Below are 23,425 nucleotides of genomic sequence, written 5' to 3'. Positions count from 1 at the left end.
AAGTAATGTAGAACAGGAAAAGGTATGCTAGTAATTCTTGCATCGGAAACCTTCCTTGTTTCCCCTACAACAATTGTATCAATAAACCCATCCACATCATTACTATGTGGTTCCTCTATTCTGCCCGCAAAGGGTATCTTACAGACCCGACAACAATCATATAGTGACATTTCCTTAACCTCATCATCTAAGTGAAATTCCACTAAAGGTGGTGATTTCTTAGCATGAAAGTAAAAATTTTGCACGAAAATATTAGTGAGTAGGAGATATTGTTCGCGCTGGTTGTGGAGAAGTCGATGAGGCCTGCATTCTCAGCCAGGTAATAAAAATCATCATAAATTCCGACGGCTCTCAAGAATTCTTCGCAAGGCCATTCGCACGGCCAAACCTCAGCAGTGCGAGGAAGATTGTATTTGGGCCTTTTATTTTCCTCATTTTGCTTATCCTTCGAGCTTCGACTCGAATAGCCTCTCAACAATCTCTTCAACATTTTATTCCTCTGAAAATTTCTGAAATTTCTAGTGACTCAAAACAAAAGTGAACAAAACTCAACAAAATTGATAGCAACTACTCCCACAAGTGCCTAGAGACTATATCATGCATTAGAACTACTTAGGACCATATAAATTTGACATGCAAGCTCAAGAACAGGGTCACCTAAGCAGCAAAAATTTGCAATAAATAAAGCACTAGAACAAAAACTAATTGGACCATTGGAGGAGTCACATACCGAAGAACAATCCCCCAAAACAGTTTTGTGAATGGAGCTTTGAGCAAGGAGATCGAAAATGGCAGCAACATGAGCTAGAACACGGGTTTGAGCTATGGGGGGATTTTTTCTAGAGGAAGACAAAGTGTGTGGGTGCAGGAATAAGTGGAGGGGGTCCACATGGAGCCCACGAGGCAGGGGGCGCCCCCCAGGGGGGTGGCGCACCCTGGACCCTCGTGGCCATATGGTGGGTCCCCCTGGTGTGTTCTCAGTGCCAGATATTCTTAAATATTCTACAAAAAATCATATTTCATTTTCGGGACATTTGGAGAACTTTTATTCTCGGGGTATTTTTTTTATTGCAAGGATAATTCAAAAAACAGACATAAAATACTATTTTTGCTTTATTTAAACTAAATAACAGAAAGTAAAAGGATGATACAGAGAGTTGTGCTTTCTAACTTCATCCATCTCATGCTCATCAAAAGGAATCCACTAACAAGGTTGATCAAGTCTTGTTAACAAACTCTTTTCGAATTGCATGAAACCGGAGAATTTTCGAATAACACTAAGTTACCTCAACAGGGATATGCATATCCCCAAAAATAAGAATATCATATTTCTTCTTGACAGTAGGAGAGGAAATTTAAAACCTCCAATAGTAATCGTTGGAAATTTTCCAATAGAATTGATACTGTGGACTTGAGGTTGTTTCCTCAGAAAGTGTACCGTATTGTCGGATTTCGTGTTCCGGAAGACCCTTAAGGTTCGAACACTGGGGTGCACGCGGAGATCACACCTCCTGCCTGCCCATGTCTCGCCGCCTCGCAAGGATCTACAACTACACGAAGAACAACACAAGGGACACGGGATTTATACTGGTTCAGGCCACCATTGTGGTGTAATACCCTACTCCAGTTTGTGGTGTGTGGATTGCCTCTGGGGCTGATGAGGAACATTACAATGGAAGAACAACCTCGCGAGGGTCTGTTCTTGGATGGTGCGATGAACTGCTAGGGGGAGTTCAGCCGCTTCTCTATCTCTCTCTCTGTCTTTCTATCCCTATTCTTTCGATGCCCCTACCCTGTGGGTGGCTAGTCCTATTTATAGGTGGAGGCCCTGGGCCTCTCCCCAAATATTGAGCGGGAAGGGCGCCAACAATTGGCCATTTTGAAGGGGAACATCTAGTACACTTATCCTGACTAAAGTTGGTCCTCGCCTGCCAAAGACCCTGATGATGACGCTGGCTTGGGCTCCACGATGACCTCCGTTCTGTCGTCCTGCTGGTCTTGGTCTTGTTGCACCGATATGGTTGCCTTTGCTTGATACTCTCGCCTACGTGTGCTCCCTTTGCACCAAAGAGGAAACAAGGACTCTGCGCAGGCCGGCGCCCACCTGGCGCCCGCCTGGCCTTGGTCGTCATGGCTTGCGTCATGGGCACCTCGTGAGGTACCCCGCCTTGATCTCTCCACCTCCTCGTGAGCCAGCGTAACGAGGCCATGCCTGAGGAAGCCTCCTTTCGTCCGCCCCGCGAGGCTTGGCCCCTCGCGAGGGTCTTGAGCATGCGTTGATGAAGATGAGCCGTACTGGGCCACTCCTTGAGCCACGCCGCAGGCCGCAGGCAGGCAAGTCTGGGTACCCCCGTTCCCAGAATGCTGATAGTAGCCCCCGGGCCCAAGGCGCGCTTGGACTTGGCTTAGCAGAGAAGCGAAGAGGTAAGTGCGAAGCGCCGCGGGCCCCAATAGCCTACGGCCTTAGGCGCTGCGTGGCGGTTGATCGGACGTGGGCGTCGTGGCTCCCCCACGATGCCTCGGCAACTGCACAAATTGATAAGGGAGCAGTACCCGTCTAGGCTTACCTTCTTTGCCTTCTCCTTCACCGCCTAGATCCCCTTTCTCGCCCCTGTCCTTCTTGCTTCCGAAATCCCCAGATCTACTCCAACCCTGCATCCTAGCAAGGCATGGCGCCTCGCCAGACCCCAGTTGGAGCATGGTACTCGCCCGCTCTAGATCCTCCGAATGTGTCGGAGAAGAACCTTGCTCGGACGCACCAGATGATGGCGGCGCAAGGCAACGACGGGGCGGCCACGCTCAAGGTTGGATCCGCCCTTCCTGAGGGAAGGGGAAGCACCTTCTACCTGCTCTTTGTGAGCGCCATCGCCGTCGGTCTGGTGCCCCCTTTTTCCGAGTTCTTCCTTTCTGTTCTCCATCATTACAACCTGCAAGCTCTGCACCTCCATCCCAACTCCGTTCTTATCCTAGCGATTTTCGCCTACTACTGCGAGGCTCATGTCGGGGTGAGGCCTTCGGTGGCCTTGTTGCGCCATTACTTCTACCTCTGGGTCTCCCGCGACCCCATCACCGCGTGCGCGAGCTTTGTCGCGCATGGCAGCTCTAATGCCATCTCGAAGCCCGGGAAGAGAATTGAGGGCTTCAGGAGCAAGTGGGTCATGGTGGATGTTGGGTGCATCCACTCCCGGCTGACTCTGCCCACGGGGCAGCCCAAGTTTGTTGATGCTTGGTCCCACGTGGAGCTCGTTGATCCCCGCGCGAAGCCGGTGCTGGAGAGGATGGACGTGGACCTGTGGCCGGACAACATGGCGACGATGAAACTGACCGGGGCGTCGCTCCTGAGGGAGTTCCTGGAGCACCGGGTGGCTCCGCTCCGGGAACACTCGCTTCCGCTATGGAAGCTCGGGGGGGCCGATGCCACCCTTCGCTCGAACCCCAAAGTCCTGGCCGACGAGGATCTGGCCGCGGTCCTCCAATCCTTGGTTGGGGGAACGTGGCGAGGTTGGAGGATGCTCCCGTGCCCCTGTTCCTTCGGGATGATTGGGAGCAGGTGGTGAACTCCATGTCCGCTTTCAACGGGGACAGGCTTGTGCCCGCGGAGGTTCCTGAGGACCCGGTGGCCCTGGCGACAGTGAACATATCCTCCGGCGACTCCAGCGAAGAGGAGGAAGAAGAGGAGGAGGAAGAGGAGCCTGATTTAGAGGCGACCGACGGTGAGTCGAGAGCGCCCCTCCCTCGGCGTAGGTCCCGCACTCCTTGCCTCATGCCTGATGACGACGAGGACGGCAACGAGCGGGGTGGCGAGAGCTCGCCCCTGATCCCAAAGAAGAACAGGACGGGGCTGGTTCCCCGCGGGTCTGCTCCGGCTCCGAGGCGATCTACAGACGCGCCTCCTGCTCCCGAGGCTCTTGAGGTTGATCCCAGCATCCGGCTCTCGGGCTTCAAGTTCGGCTGGAGGTTGCTTGAGCCCGCGAGCGATGACGAGTAAGTGCTCGATTCTCGTTTTGCTTCTTGCTTCGTTGTTGAGGCTTGACGTCCATATTCCTTGGCTAGGCCGGTGCCTGCGGCGAAGAAGCTAAAGGGGGCTCCCGAGGCTTCATCCGGGGCAGCACCCCACCCGCGGGTGAAGGGGGCGGCAAGACGCGGGCCTCTCCTGCCCGGTCATCCTCGCGAGGTCTGGCGGGGCTAGCTGGAGCGAGCTCAGCCCCCATGGCCCAAGCGACTCCCAAGGTGTCCTTGCCTGACGCCACTGCCGCAGTCGTCAGGGCGCAGAAGGTCCTGACTCATGGTGCTGTGATTACGCTGCCGTCTTCTCCTCCTACTCCACCAACTGCCATCTCTCCGACTCCTTCTATTGTCCTGGATCGTGCTGCTGCTGAGCTGGACCAGCTGCGGAAAGATCTTCTGGGCGCCGACCCTCGCTTGGTGGCCGGGCGCCTGGAGCTGGCCTCTGGTTGGGTCCGCTCTGATGCTTTAGTCCGAGCGGCGCTGGCTCAGGCCGCGATAGCTTGCGACGAGGAGAAGCAGGCCATCCTTGAGGCGAAGGCTGCTTGCGACGCCGCCTTGGGTGAGGTAGCAAATGTCCGAGGTCGCTGCGAGACGCTAGAGAGTGAGATGCAAGGCTTGCGCGACCAGCTTGCCAAGGAGGCCCGCGTCTGCCAGGAGAAGGAGGAAGACATGAAGGCTCGTGAGGCTGCCATGAAGGACCGGGATGCCAAACTCGATGAATGCCATGGCCACTTGGGTGCGCTGGAGCAGGCATTCGAGGCGAAGAGGATCGAGCTGGACGACAAGGCGCGAGTCCTGGCCGAGGACCGCGCGGCCTTCGCGAAGTTGGAGGTGAAGGCTCGCACCTTGCTGAAGTCGCTTTATGACAGCGGCCTGGAAAGCCTGCTGGCCGGTGCCGAGGACGGCCCTGCCAAGCTGCTTCCCTTCCTGGTCCGCGCCCTTGAAGATGTCGCCCTCGGCCTTGGCCCCACAGCTGAGGCTGAGGCGCGTGTCCTTTCTTCTGTAGCGCTGACACGCGTCTTCACCCACGTCTACCTTTGCGACCCCGACGTTGACCTTGACAGCCTGCTGGAGCCCGTGAGCGGCGAGCTTGCCGCCGTCGCTGCTGAGGCCGTGAAGGGTCGAGCGGAGGCTCTGCTGGCAAAGTTCTGGGCTTTCAGCACCAAGCCAAAGCGAGGCGCTGCCGATCCTGAGGCTCCACGAGGCGAAGTCGCCCAGCGCAGCTCTGTCACCAGCGATGGCGCCGCCAGAAAGTGACCCCTTCATGGCTCCCGTCCTGGTTTTAATTCCCGCAACATGCATCCTGCCTCGTGGAGGCGTTTAAACTTGTGTTTGGCGTTGTCAAAGTACTCTATGAACTGTAATATTTGCTTTTGAATTCCTTGAGATTTGCGTTTTTCCTTCCTACTTGCTTGTGTTCTACGTCGGCACAGCCCGGTCCCACGCATACCTCAACCGCCGTTAGCCCCGACCGGAAACCAGGACGGGACCAAGGAGTGAGGGGCTACGTGACAAGTTAGGCTCCTGAGTCGCGATGCTCAGGAGTCGCCCTTGACGCACGAACAACAAGTAGGAAGGTGAAATGTATGGGTGAATTTACCGTTCTACGTCGGTAGAGCCCGGCCCCACGCATACCTCAACCGCCGTTAGCCTTTCGGAACTAAGGGGTGAGGGGCTACGTGACCAATTAGGCTCCTGAGTTGCAATGCTCAGGGGTCCCCCTTGACGTTCAAACGGCCTTTGTACCTTGGCTCCGCTCGGGGAGAGGCGTGCGACGAACCAGGCCCGAGGGGCCTGGCTGGGTGGCGTGCTCCTGGGCGTGACCCAGGTGTAGCCCCCGTGCCCAGCCCCCTTGCGCGGCACTCCCGAGGGGAGGCATTACGATGAGGCCGGACATTGAGCTCTGGGCTCCCTGAGGTTGATGCGGCCGGGGGCCACCCTTAGTTGTTTATCACCAGCGCGGAGCATAGCGCTTCCGTATGTGTATGGGCATAGCCGCTCCTCGGTAGTGTCGTCAGCCAGCACGGAGCATGGTGCTTCCACTAGTGTGTGGGAGGGGGCTCCCCTTCGGGAGGAGCCCTCGGGGCGTGTACAGCCCCGCCCTGACACGTGGCTGGCACGGTAGGGCCTGACGAGGTGTATTTGGGCACCCGTGAGCCAGCGCGGGACTCACGTGGCCCTACCTCAAGGCGGGTTGCGCCTAGCTCTGGGCCTTTACTTGTAATGTGTTCCTGCAAATCTGGTTAGATGTCGGCGCTCTACATCCTCGGGTCCCGACCCTCGAGCGGGCTCAGCCGTCGCTGGTATGCCAGGTCGCGATGCCGTGGACAAGGCCAGAGGGCGAGGGCTAGAGAGCCAGTAAGAGCCCATGAGTCGCGATGCTCAGGTACCCCCCCCCTTTAACGTGCAAGCGTCCGACATGAATAAAGAAGGGTGCCATAGGCAGACATCAAACAACGATCATGATGGGTCAAACGCATGACCTGAATAAACGCGAGAGGGATACACGCCACTGGGTCTGGCCCGGGTAGCTTGGGGATAATGCAGCCCGAGGGGCGCCCCCGATAAAGTAAGCTGAAAACGTGAACTAAAGGGATACATGCCGCAGGGACGGACCCACGCGGCCTGGGAATGATGCAGCCCTGGGGGGCGCTCCCAGCTGAAAATGAAACTTTGAAGGATGTCACCTGATGATGCTGAAGATGGAGGGATGCTGAAGTAGCGGACGACGTCGCTGCAGGAGAGGATCTTCACGAGCCCCCAGGCCCAGGGGCCTCGGGAGGCTCCGGAGGCGCTGGCGGCTCCTCGCGGACCATCTCCATCTCCGCCAGGACTGCGGAGTGCCTGACCGCTTGAGCCTCCAAGATGCTCCTCATGAGGCGCTGACACACAGCAGCCGCGTTCGGCAGGCCGTAAGGCATGCGAACATAGCTGTGGGGTGGACCTTTGCAGCGTCCCACGCGTGAGGGCCAGAGGCGCTCCTGAGAGGTGGCTCGGTTGAGTCCCGCTATGTCAATGCAGACGTGCAGCCCGCCATCCTCGCCTGGATGGGGGGCTACGGCGGGTAAGTGACGGCTGCCACTCATGACTCTTGACTCCTGCAGCTCCTGAATGATCTCGCCGACGAATTCCTGAGGGTTTGGCCCTCCTTGCTTTGCTTCCTCCTGAGGGAAACGTGCGTTGAAGCACGCCTCCAAGTGGTGCCCGAGCGCCTCCCTCGTGATCCTAGCAAAGTCGATGGCCCTCCAGAAGAGAGCCCCCAAGCCTTGCCCGAGGAGGGCGCCGGGCACGCCTTCCTATGCGACAGAAGGAGGTGCCCCCTGAACAGGCGTGGACCCTGAGGGGCCTACCTTCCGAGGGGTCGGGCCAAGCGATGTCTTCTTATTCTTAGGAGTAGCCTCGGGAAGCCTCCCGTTCCTGTGATCTGTGTCTTCAATTGATGCGGCTTGGAAAGCACATTCCAGAGAACACACATCATCTCTCTCTTCACAAGGCACAGTGATGACCCCACCGCTTCCTGGCATCTTGAGGACATTGTAGCCAGGATGGGTCACGGCCATGAACTTGGCCAGGGCTGGGTACCCGAGGATGGCATTGTACGGCAGGCGGATGTGAGCGATGTCGAAGTCAATGAGCTCGGTGTGGTAGTTGTCGCGCTTCCCGAAGGTAACAGGAAGGCGAACCTGCCCTATCGAAACCGTGGAACCGTCAGTGACTCCTGAGAAAGGCTTGGTTGGCTGCAGCTGATTGTAGGGCACTTGGAGATTGTTGAACGTCTCGACGGATAGGACATTGAGCCCTGCTCCGCCATCAATGAGGGTCCCGATGACTTGCACATTGCTGATGATTGGGGAACAAAGCATCGGGAGGACTCCGGCTATGGCCGCGCACTTGAGCTGATCCGCTGCGCTGAACGTGATAGCGCACGCCGACCACCTGAGAGGTTGTGTGGCCTCAAGCTTGGGGAGGACTGCATTCACTTCGCGAGCAAACTGCTTGAAGATGCGCTGAGATGCCGGGGCTTGAGCGCCACCCAAGATACAAGCGATTGCGCGCGGCTCCTGGAAGCCTCCAGCCCCCTTGTCCTGATGATGGTCTTCATTCCTCCTTGGCTGTGGTGGCAGAGGAGGGAGGCCTGCATTGCCTTGCGGGCGATCCTCACGAGGCTAGTCCCTCCAGCCCCCCCCTCGCGAGGTGGGTCTCTCCAACCTCCCTCACGAGGCTGGTTCTGCCAGCGGTCCTCGCGAGGCCGGTCACGCCACCCTTGGCGAGGGCCACAGTCTTCCCATCATCCTCCGCCTCTTCCTCCTCCTCGGCCATAGCCCCGGTCGCTGCGCTTGGGGCACCAGCCGGCACGCACGTCTCGCACGGCCCTGAGCTCTTGGCATTCGTTGGTGTTGTGGGTGTGGAGGTCGTGGTACACGCAGTACCGGCTGCCCTTGGATGACTCAGGTTGATCCCTGCCTTGCTTGGTGTCTGGCTCTGCTGCAAGCACGGCAGCCCCCTTGCGCTTTACGTCCTTGGCCTTGGGCTTCTTCTCTTCTGGGTCAGCAGCTGGCAGCTCGAGGAGGGAAAGGCGCCCTTCCTCAGCCCTAGCGCACTTGGTCGCCAGATTGAACAGCTCCAGGGAGGTGCACAGGTCCTCATGGATCGCAAGCTCCTCCTTCATCTTGATGTCATGCACGCTGTCGGAGAAGGCCGAGATGATGGCCTCCTCAGACACCTTGGGGATCTTAAGGCGAGCGCTGTTGAAGCACTGGATGAACTTCTGCACGGTCTTTCCCGGCTGCTGCTTGATGCGGCGCAAGTCGCTCATGACCGGGGGCCGGTCGCTGGTGCCTTGGAAGTTGGTGATGAATCAGGTGCGCATCTCGTCCCAGGAGGATATCGTGCCAGGAGCCAGGTTCAGGAGCCAGGTGCGGGCGCCGTCTTTGAGTGCCATGGGGAACCAGTTTGCCATGACCTTCTCGTCCCCGTTGGCGGCTTTGATGCCCAGCTCATAGAGCTGGAGGAACTCCGTAGGGTCAGTCGTGCCATCATAGCATGGGGGTAGGTCTGGCTTGAACTTGCCCGGCCAGGCCATGCTGCGCAGCTCGGCAGAGAAGGCACGGTAGCCTGTAGTGGCCGCGGGAGGCCTTGGGTGACGGAGAGCTTGATCTTGCGGGTCTCTGTGCGCTGCCACCAGGTGCAGCGCGGGGTCTTGATGCGATGGAGCAGGTGCGCGTTCGTGCCGGGCCGGTGCAGGGAGCACACGGGTGGCTTCTTGGGGACGAGGGATCTCTTGGCAGCTTTTCTCTTGCTGTGCTCGCGCCAGACGGAGTGGGTTCCGCCCAGGGGCCGCGCGCCTTGGGGCCAAGGTGCCTTCTTGAGGGGGAGGCGGCTGAGGCGCCCCCGGAGCTTTGTCGCCCGCGCAGGGCGGGGCGCGGTGCAGCGAGAGGGATGGCGCAGGGGAGCCCCCGGCGGCGCTGACGAGCTCGGTGGTGCGGGCGAGCCACTCGTCGTAGAGGTCATCGACGGGACAGTAGTGGAGGAGCTCCCGCGCCAAGAGCAGCGCGGCGTGCACGTCCGCAGGAGCGCGACGGGCATGGGACGAGGAGCCGGCCGGAGTCAGCGACAGGGTGGCGGTGCGGCCTTCTCGCCGCACTGAAGGATGCAGGGACGACACCTGCTGCTCGTTCCCCGCCAGGCCGGTGGCGGCGTTGACGGCAGGCGACGGGGAATGGCGAGGGCGCCCGCCGACGGGGGCCGTCTGGGCGACGCGAGTGGCGAGAGCGGCCCGGCGCTCGACGCGGGCTCGACGAGCATCTGACATGGATGCAACGGGCGGCGAAACACGAGGCGACGGAAGGCAGATTCTGGCACACCCCTACCTGGCGTGCCAAATGTCGCATTTCGGGTTCTGGCAGACCCTTAATGTTTGAACACTGGGGTGCACGCGGAGATCACACCTCCTGCCTGCCCATGTCTCGCCGCCTCGCAAGGATCTACAACTACACGAAGAACAACACAAGGGGCACGAGATTTATACTGGTTCAGGCCACCATTGTGGTGTAATACCCTACTCCAGTTTGTGGTGTGTGGATTGCCTCTGGGGCTGATGAGGAACAGTACAATGGAAGAACAGCCTCGCGAGGGTCTGTTCTTGGCTGGTGCAATGAACTGCTAGGGGGAGTTCAGTCGCTTCTCTCTCTCTCTTTGTCTTTCTATCCCTGTTCTTTCGATGCCCCTACCCTATGCGTAGCTAGTCCTATTTATAGGTGGAGGCCCTGGGCCTCTCCCCAAATATTGAGCGGGAAGGGCGCCAACAATTGGCCATTTTGAAGGGGAACATCTAGTACACTGATCCTGACTAAAGTTGGTCCTCGCCTGCCAAAGACCCTAACGATGGCGCTAGCTTGGGCTCCACGATGACCTCCGTTCTGCCATCCTGCTGGTCTTGGTCTTGTTGCACCGATATGGCTGCCTTTGCTTGATACTCTCGCCTGCACGTGCCCCCTTTGCACCAAAGAGGAAACAAGGACTCTGCGCAAGCCGGCGCCCGCTTGGCCTTGGTCGTCATGGCTTGCGTCACGGGCACCTCATGAGGTACCCCGCCTCGATCTCTCCGCCTCCTCGTGAGCCAGCCTAACGAGGCCGTGCCTGAGGAAGCCTCCTGTCATCCGCCCCGCAAGGCTTGGCCCCTCACGAGGGTCTTGAGCATGCGTTGATGAAGATGGGCCGTCTGGGCCACTCCTTGAGCCACGCCGCAGGCTGCAGACAGGCAAGTCTGGGTACCCCCGTTCCCAGAATGCCGACACATATGCTCATTACCATTAACATGAAAAGTGACATTGCCTTTGCTGCAATCAATAACAGCCCCTGCAGTATTCAAAAAGGGTCTACCAAGAATAATGGACATGCTATCACCCTCGGTGTCGGTGTTAAAACCGGCGGATCTCGGGTAGGGGGTCCCGAACTGTGCGTCTAGGCGGATGGTAACAGGAGACAAGGGACACGATGTTTTTACCCAGGTTCGGGCCCTCTCAATGGAGGTAAAACCCTACTCCTGCTTGATTGATATTGATGATATGGGTAGTACAAGAGTAGATCTACCAAGAGATCGAAGAGGCTAAACCCTAGAAGCTAGCCTATGGTATGATTGTTGTTTGTCCTACGGACTAAAACCCTCCGGTTTATATAGACACCGGAGAGGGTTAGGGTTACACAGAGTCGGTTACAATGGTAGGAGATCTACATATCCGTATCGCCAAGCTTGCCCTCCATGCCAAGGAAAGTCCCATCCGGACACGGGACGAAGTCTTCAATCCTGTATCTTCATAGTCTAGGAGTCCGACCAATGGTGATAGTTCGGCTATCCGGACACCCCTAATCCAGGACTCCCTCAGTAGCCGCTGAACCAGGCTTCAATGACGACGAGTCCGGCGCGCATATTGTCTTCGGCATTGCAAGGCGGGTTCTTCTCCAAATTCCATATACTTGTCGAATAGTGTCCGGCTTCTGATAAATGATGCGCTCCTTGGCTTCCACGCCCAATAATGGCCATCTTCCACGTGTCGAACGAATGCGAATAGCCAGGGTATTTTTACACTTCCCCCTAGCTGCACAAATGAGCCGCCTATAAAAAGAGACGTGGATCTAGATCCGAATCACACCATCCCCCCTTCGCAATCTTTCATCGAAGCGCCTCTGACAAAAATCCATTCCATCATGGACAGTCGACACGGCTCCTCCTCTCGCGCTCCCAGCCCCCAGCCCGGGGATTGGGAGAGATGCTCAGTCCCGCATAGTAAGCTAGTGACGCTCCAAGCCAAGGGATTTCTTCCCCCAGCCTTTATGGTTCCGGTTCGAGCCGGAATCGCCACCTATAAGGGCGGAAAGCAAGCGGAGAGCGCCCCCGATCCTTCCAAAGGAGAGCGGGTATGCTTTGTCTCTTATCTGATAAGAGGACTCGGATTTCCAATACATCCGTTTCTCCGGGGGCTCTTGGAGTTCTACGGCCTCCAGCTGCACCACCTTACGCCTGCCTCCATTCTGCACATCGCAGGCTTCGTGGCCCTTTGCGAACTATTCTTGGGCGTCGAGGCTTGCGCTGTGGAAGAGATTATTCTGCCTCGTACCCCGTTCTCATGAGGGGTCAATATATCAAGTGGGCGGAGCCGAGCTATGGCGTATCGCCGGGACCAGATATCTATCCGAAACCCCGAAAAAGGCATCCGAAGACTGGCCTTCAGAATGGTTTTATATAGAAGACGCCCCGCTACCGGATCCCGTTCGGATCGGCCTTCTGGAGTTCAATAATGCTCCCTTGAAGAAACGCCTAAGTTGGCGTCCATGGAGCCCCCAGAGGGAAAACGACAGGGACGTCCTACCTGACAGGCCGCATAAGATTGCTAGCTCATTCCTGACTGACCATGATCGGTGTCATGGCCACCTGCATTATGCGGGGTGTGCAACCGCTCCAGTATAGGGGCCACCCCATGTGGGATTTCAACGGGGAGGATGATGCCACCCGTCACGGCCGTACGGGGCCGGGATCGGTCGCCGATCTGGTGAAGATCATGTCCGCGCTGTACAAGGGGGAAGAGGAGAATTTTCTCCGTGTCAGTCCATTGAACGGATTTTCTATGAACAATCCTCGAAGCTGGGTAAGCGGACATTCCCTTTTTTGCACATCCGATCCGTACTCCCATGGTTAGATATCTCATTTTGTGATTTCGACGCAGGAACTGCGCCAGGCCGTAAAAGACATAAACAGCCCGCCTCCGCAACCCGAGGATCCGGAACGGTTCCTCAATCCGGCCTCCCAAGAGGATCCGGACATATTGGTGGAGCTGATTGATGGGGTATTTCACCAACTAAGCATCGATAATGCCTTCACCATTACGGCTGATTACCCCGGAATACTTCCAGCCTCACAGGTAACTGAGACCGAAGCCCCAGTACTTTGATAATGACCCATCCATGCTTATTTTTTATCACCGTATATCAATGGTGCTTCACAGGGGGTGCCTTCGAGGCGGGAGGTCGAGCCTGCGGCGGCTAGCCAACAAGGGGCAGCACGGCCACGCAGGCTAAAAAGAAGTGCGGTCCAGATTGAAACGCAGCCGCAACGGTAAGGCGTGTCACCATATTCCCGGGATTTATTCCGGGAAGGTATATTAATGCTGGTGCTCCTTTCAAGAAAAAGAGCGCTCGCCGGACAGTGTCCGGAGAGATGGCCAATCGAGCCTCCGCCAGCCAGGCTCTAACGCCGGGTCCGGAAGCGGAGGTGAACACGAGGCGTGCGTCGGATGCTCCTCTGACAAAGGATGCCGACAGATTGTCCGCCACCAACTCCGAGGTGGAGAGTGCCATGAATCACAGGCGCCTCCGGACAGTTCTTCGTGACGCATGTTTCTCCCAAGAGGCATTGAACGCCTTCAATTCGGGAGACGCGCACCTCCGTGCCACTCAAGATGGTCCAGCCAGAGCCACAGAGCAGTATGTAAAGGACATACGGGTGAGGAGATTTGACAGTTATATATGCCAGTAGCCCTCGAGAATTAAAATAGTTAGGAGAACTGATTTTAGCATCATTTGTTATGCAGGATCTTACGAAAAAGAATACCCGACTGTCTCAGGAGCTTGAAGAGTGCAAGGCCCAGCTTGAGGCCGCACTAGCCGCCACAGGGGGAGCCACAGAGACCCCCTCCGGTAATATACACTTCGAAAGATAAGTAGTTTGTGAAGTGCGGCGTGTGTATAAGTCTGACAATGATATTGCAGATGGCGCCGGACTAGATCCGGACAAGCAACAACTCCTGCGCCGGTTAAAGGCCGGCAAGAATGTGCTTACAAGGGTGAGGCAGGAGAAAAATAATCTCCAAGATGCCAACACCCAGCTGGGTGAGGAACTAAAGGATGTTCGAGCCCAGCTGTCTGACTCCGTTAAGGAGAATCGACGGCTTCGTCGCGGCATTTATAGTAAGTGCTTGAGCGAACTTTTGAAAAGAAGAGTTCGGCGAGGAAGTCGACTAATAGAAATATGTCTGTAGGTATGCTCACAGGTCGTCCTGTAGAGGAAATGCCCGGTTCAATGGGTGACCTGCTTCTCGAGCTGCTGCAACTGCACAAACGAGTTTGGCAGGTGATGAGAGGCGTCGCCCAGGCCTTGTGGCCATCCATCTCCCTACCCGAAGGCCTTGGAGAGCTTGCAGAGAGGCTTCAAGGAGCACGGCGGCGCTTCCGGCTATGGAAGATATCAGCCTGCCGTCAAGGCGCCAGGGAGGCCTGGGCCATGGTGAAGACACAGTACACGAAGGCTGACCCGAACCACATGGCCGAGGTCGGACCTGTGGGGCCCGATGGGAAGGAGATCCCTATGAGCTTAGTATACGGCCAAGTAGAGTTGGCCGCAAAGTATTCCCAGCGGGACTGTAAACAAGACAACCTATTAGATGGTATTGAAGAGGACTACAATCAGTCAATTTGACTATGTAATTTAAAATGACATGTAAAATGCCTTCTAGCAGGATTGTAGATCGTTTGTCATAGCGGACCTTTTCGCTTCAACCTCGGGACCCGACAGTCTGGAGTGTGTCCGAATACCCTCGCGGTTATGTGAGAACCGGGGCATGCGTGGAGACCAGGCGTAGGGGTCATAAGTGCTTTATCAGACAAGTGCCCAACTAGTTATGTTATATTACATGGTTAGTAAGAAACATCTTCCAGGGAGAATAGTTCCGTTAGGGGTTCCTTTCCCTGGGAGGCATGCCCTAAAGTGCATGTCCGGACTACAAAAAAAGCAGAAAAACATCTGGGGGCAGATAAATGAGTAAGTAAGAAATCGTCTTTTAGTTCACCGACCGAATATTCCCTTAAGAACGCTAGCTTTCGACTTCACCCAGTCTGAGGTACACGTCCAGCTGACCCGACGGTAACAATCGGAGAGGTGCTCCCTTTACCACCTAGCCGAATAATCGGGAACGTAGGGGTAAGCACAGGAGCCAGGCAACCCAGCTTGGCCAAAACTTAAGTCATATCGATGCATATAGTGGTGAATAAAAGGTACATGCGGAAGTGTGACACATGTGTTGGGCATAAAGCCCGTATAAATAAGCTTCTGTTAAAGAAGCCCCCAGGTATACTGAGCGAGGATAACGCGTCAAGTGTGTGCGAACAGTGCGCAAACGAGCCTCCAACGGCTTCAGAAAAAGGGAGGGAGAAGGAGAGAAATAAAAGACAGTTAAAGTATAAAATATAGACGGAGGAAGGAGACGAACTCAGAGTCCGGCGCTAGGCGTAGAATCTTTGGAGACGGGCTGCGTTCCATGGGTTCGGCTCAAGTCGGTTATCCGATGCGTTCCGGAGACGGTACGCCCTGCCGGTCAGGACTTGGTCGATGATGAAGGGACCCTCCCATTTGGGCTTGAGTTTGTCCTTTTTCTTGTCCGGCAGGCGTAGAACTAATTCGCCAACATTGTAAGCTTTGGCCCGTACTTCTCTGCTTTGGTATCTTCGAGCCTGCTGTTGATAGAATGCGGAACGGGCTTTTGCCACGTCGCGCTCCTCCTCCAAGGCGTCCAAACTGTCCTGTCGATCGAGCTCGGCTTCTCTTTCTTCGTACATGCGCACGCGAGGTGAGTCATGAATTATGTCGCAGGGCAAAACTACCTCTGCGCCGTACACCATAAAAAATGGTGTGAATCCGGTAGTGCGATTCGGCGTGGTCCGCAGCCCCCAGAGTACGGAGTCGAGCTCCTCTACCCAGTGCGTATTAGATTCCTTGAGGGACCGCACTAGTCTGGGTTTAATGCCTCTCATGATTAGACCATTTTCTCGCTCGACTTGACCGTTAGTTTGAGGGTGATAGACTGAAGTGTAGTCGAGCTTGATGCCCATGTTTTTGCACCAGAGTTTGACCTCATCGGCCATGAAGTTCGTGCCATTATCAGTGATGATGCTATGGGGGATGCCGTAACAGTGTACTACCCCTGATATGAAGTCTATCACCGGTCCGGATTCGGCCGTCTTAACAGGCTTTGCCTCTATCCATTTGGTGAATTTATCCACCATGACCAATAGGTACTTTTGCTTGTGGGTTCCTCCTTTAAGGGGTCCAACCATATCAAGCCCCTAGACCGCGAACGGCCAGGTGATGGGTATAGTTTTAAGGGCGGTAGGTGGCATGTGGCTTTGATTAGCAAAGAGTTGGCATCCGACGCATCGTTGAACCAAGTCCTGAGCATCTGCCCGGGCCGTCGGCCAGTAAAAAAATGTACGAAAGGCCTTGCCTACAAGGGCCCGGGCTGCAGCGTGGTGCCCGCCGAGTCCGGCATGAATTTCAGCCAGAAGATTCCGCCCTTCCTCTTCGGAGATACACCTTTGAAGGACTCCGGTTGTGCTTTTCTTATAAAGCTCTCCCTCGTGGACCTTATAGGCTTTAGATCGCCGCACTATGCAGCGGGCCTCGTTTTGGTCCTCGGGAAGTTCCTGCCTATTTAGGTAGGCTAGGAATGGTTCTGTCCACGGGGCAATGACTGCCATTATTGTGTGGGCTGACGGTGTTATTTCGTTGGCAGAACCACCAACTATGTCAGAATGTTCGGTGTGGGGTAGTGTGGTTGGGTCCGGGATGTTATTTCCGGACTCTCCCTCCCATAGTACGGATGGCTTGAAAAGCCTCTCTAGGAAGATGTTGGGAGGGACGGCATCGCGCTTTGCGCCAATGGGTGCCAACACGTCTGCTGCTTGGTTGTTCTCCCGGGCTATATGGTTAAATTCGAGCCCCTCAAACCGAGCTGACATTTTTAGGACGGCGTTGCGATAAGCTGCCATTTTTGGATCCTTGGCATCAAAGTCTCCATTTATTTGGGATATCGCGAGGTTTGAATCCCCGCGGACCTCTAGGCGTTGAATGCCCATGGAGACTGCCATCCGGAGACCATGTAGAAGGGCCTCGTATTCGGCTACGTTGTTGGAGTCCGTGTACATTATTTGAAGTACGTATTGGACTGTATCTCCAGTTGGGGACGTCAGAACAACGCCAGCCCCCAAGCCAGCCAACATTTTGGAGCCGTTGAAGTGCATGATCCAGTTGGAATATGCGCCGTACTCTTTAGGGAGTTCGGCTTCAGTCCATTCGGCGAGGAAGTCGGCCAAAACTTGCGACTTAATAGCTCGCCGTGGCTTGTAGGTTATGTCACATCCCTAGTTTTGATAATGCCAAGTGCTAGTATCTGGTGTTGCATCATGTTTAAATTCAAGGAATTTGAACTGAGGAAATTAGAAAGCCTCAAAACTTTTTAAAAGAAGGGCAAGAACCCTTTAAATTGCATTCAGTGATTCCAAAATTCCCTAAAAATCATTCTGGTAATTTTGGCAAGAGATATATACCAAACCAAAATTCTGGAACATTTTTATGGAATATTTTGGAACATTGAATTTAAATCATATTGTATTTGGATTTGAAGTTATATTCATAATATATAATGATTATAGTTTCAAAAAGCCTGTGATATTTTATGTATATGTGGAGAAGTCCATTATGTGACATAAAAATATCCAAGGGAATTTTGGCACTGTTTTCAAGTTCTTTAAATTTGAATTCAGTGGCAAAAGAAATATTAAAAAAGAAAACAAAACAAAAAATATAAAACAGAGCAGAAGAACTTACCTGGCGCCACCAACCGGCCCAGCTCCTGCGCGGCCCGTTACTATGCAGCCCAGCTGCCAGTCATCTTCCTCCCCCTCGCCCCGAAGCAGTTGCGTGCTTGACGCACACGCGTCGACGCCGGCCACCTCCTGCTTCGCGCTGGAGGCCTCCTCTTCGAGCCTGTCCGCACGTGGAGACGCCACGACACCCCCCTGATCCCCCTCGCTCTGGACTCCCTCCTCCTCCTCTGCTCTCTCTCTCTCGCGCGATCGACCACGAGCACCCGAGAGCACCGACGAGCTCCACCGCGGCCAATGTCCACCCCTCGCCTCGGCGATGCTTCCAGAAGAACCGCCGCGCCTTCCTCTTCGTCTCCACCAACTCACGTGACGCCGGGTGCACCGCAGCGACGTCCCCGCCGCCTTCATCGCCGCATCTGTCCGGCGATCGCCGCGGTCGATTCGCCGTCTCCGACGCCTCCCCAAGACCACCGGGCTGCTCTTCGACCTTGCTGTGAGCCCCGGAGTATTTACCCTCACCTCTTCCTCTCTGGTCCGTCCCCTAGCTAGCTGCGCCGCTAGGGCCGTAGCTCGCCGTCCGCCATGACCGGCGAGCCCCGCGCCCCCGAGCTCCTACACTTGCCTTTGTTGCACCGGCGTGCTCCTGGTGACCCCAGGAACCCGTAGAGCCCCTCAGCTGATCTCGCCGTGCTGTGTAACACCGAACCTAACCCCATCCGAACTCCGGCCGCCGCGGAAGTGCTCGCCGCCGATAACTCCGACCACCCCGCGACCTCCCACCTGCTCCGTTCGATGCGCGCGAGTGAGGGCCTCCTCCCTGTACCCTTCTCTTGCCCAGCCGCCGCCTGTAGCGCAGCCCCGGCGAACATCCGCCGTGTTTCGGGTCGCCGCCGGCCGAACTCCGGTGGCCGGTGACGTGGCACATCATTAGCCACTAATGACCCAGCTAAACCAACCCTAGTGCCACTGCCATGTGGGCCCTACGCCAGATTAGTTTAATTTAATTTTCTGTTTAGATTAGTTCATAACCCACTGGGACCCACACGTCAGCATTGACTTTGCTGACGCGGTCGTTGACTGGTCCCACATGTCATCCACCCAAACCAGCCCTGTTACACTGACCCGTGGGTCCCAGCCGTCAGGTTTGACCTGGGCTGGCGCCTTTGACTTGCTGACGTCACCTTGACGCACTGCTGACGCAATAACTAATTTCTGGATTTAAGTTAATTCAGGAAATTCCAGAAAATAGTGCTAACTTCTAAAAATCATAGAAATTCAACCGTAACTCCAAATCAAACAATTTATATATGAAAAATGATCAGAAAAATTCAATCTATCCATCTGTACCATTTTCATGCATGTTAGAACAATTTTTGTTCACTGTTTAGGTCAAATCCATTAAATGGCATTTAAATAACCACATGTGGAGTTTGAATTTGAATCTTGGATTCAAACCAACTCCATTTAACTTGCTGCTAGTTGCATTAGCCCAAATCACAGCATATTGCCATGTCATGATCACATCATATTGTGCATTGCATTGATTGTGTTCTTCCTTGTTTGCCGGTGTTTGTCCCCTCTCGATAGACGTGGTTCTGACGATGAGTTCGATGACACCGATGAAGAGCTATACCATCTTCAGAAGTGCCAGGCAAGCAAAACCTCCTTGTTCATTCCGATACAATCCCACTCTCTCGCTCCTGCTCTATTTTACTGCATTAGGAAAACAATGATACAACTGTTATTTGTTGCGGTAGTTGAACCCCTTTATCCTCTGCATGACCTGTCATTGCCACAGTAAATAGATGAAACCCACTAGCATGAGTAGGAGTTGTTTGAGCCCTGATGTGCCTACTCATTCATGCTTGTTGTCATGCCTGCTATTGCTTAGAGTTGTGTCAGGTCTGATTCATCGGGGATGAATCGGAGGTGTGTGAACATGTCCTATTGTGTGTGAGCTAAGTGTGTGAACACGATTTGGTAAAGGTAGCGGTGAGAGGCCATGTAGGAGTACATGGTGGGTTGTCTCATTGCAGCCGTCCTCAGGAACTGAGTTCTGTGTTTGTGATCCATGACCAGTTACTACCACGCATTGGAATGCTTAAGTGCCCCTCTCGGCTTATTAATCAACTTGATCTCTGTCCAGGAGTCGCAACTAGTTTCTGGTGTTTGTAGGTAGTGTTAGTAGTCTACCAAGTGGCACCCGGTACAGGTGGGCTTGGGACAGACTAGGAAAAGTGGCCCGGTGTACCAAGTAGCACCCGGATGGTGGGCTTGGGAACCCTGCACACATCGTTTGGGGCCGTGAGCGACACCCCGGCCGGATCTCCTTGCGGATGGAACCCGAATAGGCGATAAACCTGGACGAGAGACTTGTGTGGTTAGTCAGGTCATGGCCGACACCCTCGTTGGGCTTCCGCTTGAAGGTTGCCGAGTACATGTCGTGTAAACGGCGGTAAGTGGTGAGAGCGTGTGTGAAGAAGTACACCCCTGCAGGGTTAACATTATCTATTCGAATAGCCGTGTCCGCGGTAAAGGACTTCTGGGTTGCCTGTACAGTTCATAGACAAGTGAAAGTGGATACTCTAAAATACGCAAGATAAGCGTGAGTGCTATGGATGGCGTTTTCGTAGGGAGACGGGAGCGGATCCATAGTGGTGTATTGTTATGGTGAATATGTGGACTCATGTGCGCCACCTCAAAAGAGTTACTTGCAGTCGTAGTTCAAAATAGCCACCGAGTCAAAGCTGGCTTGCTGCAGTTAAACCCCACCATCCCCTTTGTTGATAATGATGCATATGTAGTTAGTTCTGATGTAAGTCTTGCTGGGTACATTTGTACTCACGTTTGCCTATTTTATGTTTTTGCAGAGAGACTTCAGTCTCGCTAGTAGTACCGCGTGGACTTAGACGTTTAGCTTGTTACCTTAGCTACGATCTTGTGCCCTCGGCAGGATCTGATAGACAGTCAGGCTTCTCAGCCTTTTTAATTTATAGATGTCTGTACTCAGACATGTTAAGCTTCCGCATGTGCTTTGACTTGTATGCTCTGATTGTTGGGTCGAGTGACCCATGTTTGTAATATCTCGCTCCTCGGAGCCTATTGAATAAATACTTGAGTTGTAGAGTCATGTTGTGATGCCATGTTGTATTTGCACATATCGAGCATATTGTGTGTATGTTATTGAAATGCTTGGTATGTGCGGGATCTGACTATCTAGTTGTTTATCCTTAGTAGCCTCTCTTACCGGGAAATGTCTCCTAGTGTTTCCACTGAGCCATGGTAGCTTGCTACTGCTCCGGAACACTTAGGCTGGCCGGCATGTGTAGTTCTTCGTTCCTGTGTCTGTCCCCTCGGGGAAATGTCACACGATGAATTCCGGATTCCTGTTAGCCCGCTACAGCCCGGTTCACCGGAGTCCTGCTAGCCCGGTGCTACAACCTGGATTCACTCGCTGATGACCGACACGTTCGATGCTAGGTCATGGATGCCTGTCCCTGTAAGTTAGTGCCACTTTGGCTTCACGACTAGCCATGTCAGCCCGGGCTCCTTATCATATGGATGCTAGCGACACTGTCATATACGTGTGCCAAAAGGCGCAAACGGTCCCGGGCATAGGTAAGGCGACACCCGTGGGGATACCGTGCGTGAGGCCGCAAAGTGATATGAGGTGTTACATGCTAGATCGATGTGGCATTGAGTCGGGGTCCTGACAGGTTATGTCGAACGGGAGGAGCTCGATGGCCCATTTCCTGTACAACATGCTTCCCGACTGGGGATTATTCCTCTAACGGTTACGCTGCTCCGCTCAATGCGGCTCCAGTCTATTTCCATTTTTCGAAGGGTTTCCTCGTAAATGAGGTTTAATCCGCTGCCGCCATCCATGAGTACCTTGGTGAGGCGAAAGCCGTCCACTATTGGACTGAGGACCAATGCGGCTGGTGCTCGGGCTGTTCGGAATTTAGGTTCGTCACTGGCGTTAAAGGTAATGGCCGTGTCACTCCATGGATTTATTGTTGCTACCTGGTGGACTTCGGCGAGGCTGCGGAGTGTTCGTTTCCTCATATTATTTGATGCGAAAGTTTTGAAGACTGTTAATACCGTACTGGTATTGCTGGGCTGGTGCTTTGGAGCTAGAAGCTCTTCGCCACTTTTGGCCACCTGCCGTAGTATCCAACATGCTCTAAGGCTATGAGTTGGCATGGTGCCCTCTGTACTATGAATTTTGCAGGGTCCATTGAGCCATCCCTCCAGTACGGTTCCATGCCCTTTAGAGGGTTTTTACTTTTTGGTATTTAACCCAGGTGCCTGGTAATGATGCACCCTTTTACTCTGGACTGGGGTTGTGTTCAAGGCCGGATTATCCCAAAATTTGATTTCGGTTTTCCAGGCGCTCTCCATCGCACAGTACTTTCATACTATGGACGCCAAGTCAGCAAAGCGTGTAATTTCGCGACGACTTACGGCGTTGAGGATTCCTTCGTCCGTGCAATTAATGCAGAAGAATGAAATTGCGTCCTCTTCACGGCAGTCCTTTATCCTGTTCATGACCAGGAGGAATCTGGCCCAGTAATGATGTACTGTTTCAGCGGGCTCTTGCCGGATTTGGGATAAATCGCTTATGTTTGGGTGGGCGGGTGGAGTTAAATTCTGAACTCCGTCCGATCTAAGACTCAGGGGCCAAGAAGCTTCCGAACTTGGAAGTTTGGGTTCTTGGACGTTGTCCGATGAATCTAGCCCGCTGCCTGACTTTAAGTTCAGGGCTTGAGTGGTGTTCTCCCCTCCGCGGGAATCCGGCATGGAGGGGTCAGGAATCCGGACATAGCTAGTCCTTAGGATAGAAGAAGGGTCGCCGTATTGTTCCTCTACCACAGCAACGTGGTGGGTAGCCTGGGGAGAGTTAATCTCTCTCAGATCGGTTTTAGGCCCAATCTGGTCGTAGTCTGTAGCGACTCACAGGGCGGCGATGTGATCCAAGAGCTCATTTAAGGAGGAGAGCTCCATCGGATCTAACTGCTTGGTGAGTTCCGAGTTGACGTGAAGATTGCTTTTGATGACCCGAGGAGTCATCGTCGGCGTGGCGTCCGAACAGGCGGTCATAAGAAAACCGCCTAGCCGGAGAGTTTGGCCGATGGCCAAAGCTCCTTTAGCAACGATGCCGTCTTTAAAGACGGGATGAGGCATCCTTCCTGATGGCGTTGACACAGAGGAACTCTCAATGAAAGCACCAATGTCGGTGTCAAAACCGGCGGATGTCGGGTAGGGGGTCCCGAACTGTGCGTCTAGGCGGATGGTAACAGGAGACAAGGGACATGATGTTTTTAACCAGGTTCGGGCCCTCTCGATGGAGGTAAAACCCTACTCCTGCTTGATTGATATTGATGATATGGGTAGTACAAGAGTAGATCTACCACGATATCGAAGAGGCTAAACCCTAGAAGCTAGCCTATGGAACCCTCCGGTTTATATAGACACCAGAGAGGGTTAGGGTTACACAGAGTCGGTTACAATGGTAGGAGATCTACATATCCGTATCGCCAAGCTTGCCCTCCACGCCAAGGAAAGTCCCATCCGGACATGGGACGAAGTCTTCAATCTTGTATCTTCATAGTCCAGGAGTCCGGCCAATGGTGATAGTTCGGCTATCCGGACACCCCCTAATCCAGGACTCCCTCACTCGGGAATATCAAGAATAACAAAGTCTGTTAAAATAGTAACGTTTGCAACCACAACAGGCACATCCTCACAAATACCGACATGTATA

This window comes from Triticum dicoccoides, chromosome 1B, assembly GCF_002162155.2.
Source record: "Triticum dicoccoides isolate Atlit2015 ecotype Zavitan chromosome 1B, WEW_v2.0, whole genome shotgun sequence".
Lineage (NCBI taxonomy): Eukaryota > Viridiplantae > Streptophyta > Magnoliopsida > Poales > Poaceae > Triticum > Triticum dicoccoides.
The sequence above is the reverse complement of the archived record's forward strand: the minus strand, read 5'-3'. Positions refer to the sequence as shown.